Raw genomic sequence first — 1,548 nt, forward strand, 5'->3', positions numbered from 1 at the left:
AGTCCATTTTACTAAAAGGGAGGGGACGGGACACCGCTCCCTAGCCCACCCCTTCCGCGGCCCCAAAGTCAATTGGCTCCCTACGCGCCTGTTTAGTCCACCATTATTTCGTAATTAAAGAAAATGCATTTTGCAAACCATGAGCGAGTCCCTTTTATTAAGGAAGGTAAAATAAAATGATCAAGTCATCATGTTATCTGATAGCGATAGGTTTACACCAATTTACAAATGACGTAATCGGATCTATTTTACAGTGATTTTGTAACAGAAGAATGCGTTATATTTATAGTCTAATGTAATGAACTGCGCGTATTTAGTTACGAATCAGTAGCGAACAAATTTATCAATCTAAGAAGTTATATATGATATGATATATGCAGGAGGATATGCAGCTAAAATGCCTGCGATTGACTTAAGGAAAATGTATTTTAGAAGGACAATTCAAGTGTTATAAACCTGGATGCTACAATTATTAAATGTTTTGGGATATATATAACGTTTTATGTGGCTTATTCTCTAATCAGGAAGTAATATTTAACTTCTCAAACGGGACGTGACCATTCTCAGTCACACTCAGGACCATACCTTACATACTAGAGAGTGACCAAGTAAGATACTAGCTATAGATATCACACAAGATACTACCTAGTGACTACTAAAGATACTACACAATGTCCAAACAAGATACTACCTAGTGACCACACAAGATACTACCTTGTGACCGCACAAGATACAACCTTGAGACCGCACAAGATACTACCTAGTGATTACGAAAGATATTACATAGTGACCACACAATATACTACCTAGTGACCACACAAAATACTACATAGTGACCACACAAGATACTACCTTGTGACCGCACAAGATACTACCTAGAGACCACACAAGATACTACCTACTGACCACAAAAGATACTTCCTAGTGATCACACAAGATACTACCTAGTAACTACACAAGATTCTAGCTAGAGACCACACAAGATACTACCTACTGACCACACAAGATATTTCCTAGCTACTACACAAGATACTACCTACTGACCACACAAGATACTACCTAGCGATTACACAAGATAATACCCAGTGACTACACTAGAGACTAGCTAGTGACCACCAGAAATACTTGCTAGTGACCGCACAAGATACTACCTAGTGACCGCACAATATACTACCTAGCGATTACACAAGATACTACCTAGCGATTACACAAGATACTACCTAGTGACTACACTAGAGAATAGCCAGTGACCACCAGAAATACTTGCTAGTGACCGCACAAGGGACAAATAAGTGACCACACGAGATTCTTACTAATGACTACAAAATAGAAGAACTTGTGACCATACAAGTTTAAAGCTAGTGATCGCACAAGAGACTACATTGTGACCATACAAGAAGCTTTCTAGTGACCACGCAAAATACTTCAAACTGACCATACAAGAGACTACCTAGTGACCACGCAAGGTACAGGCAAGTGACCGCACAAGAGACTACCTGGTGACCGTACAATGGACTACTTTGTGACCGCACAAGCGACTACCTAGTG

At 39.8% G+C, this 1,548-nt stretch overlaps 1 protein-coding gene across 1 annotated transcript in view; it reads left to right on the forward strand.

Moving 5' to 3' along the window:
- Window positions 1-270: 270 nt before the first annotated feature.
- The window catches only part of LOC128236321 (uncharacterized), a 13,634-nt gene continuing 12,356 nt past the window's right edge, over window positions 271-1,548 (forward strand). Inside the window, exon 1 of the mRNA XM_052951222.1 lies at window positions 271-1,548. This exon is cut by the window's right edge and continues 462 nt beyond it. The gene's annotated coding sequence lies outside the window, so the exon portion shown is untranslated.

The sequence above is a fragment of the Mya arenaria genome, chromosome 5 (genome assembly GCF_026914265.1).
Source record: "Mya arenaria isolate MELC-2E11 chromosome 5, ASM2691426v1".
Classification (NCBI taxonomy): domain Eukaryota; kingdom Metazoa; phylum Mollusca; class Bivalvia; order Myida; family Myidae; genus Mya; species Mya arenaria.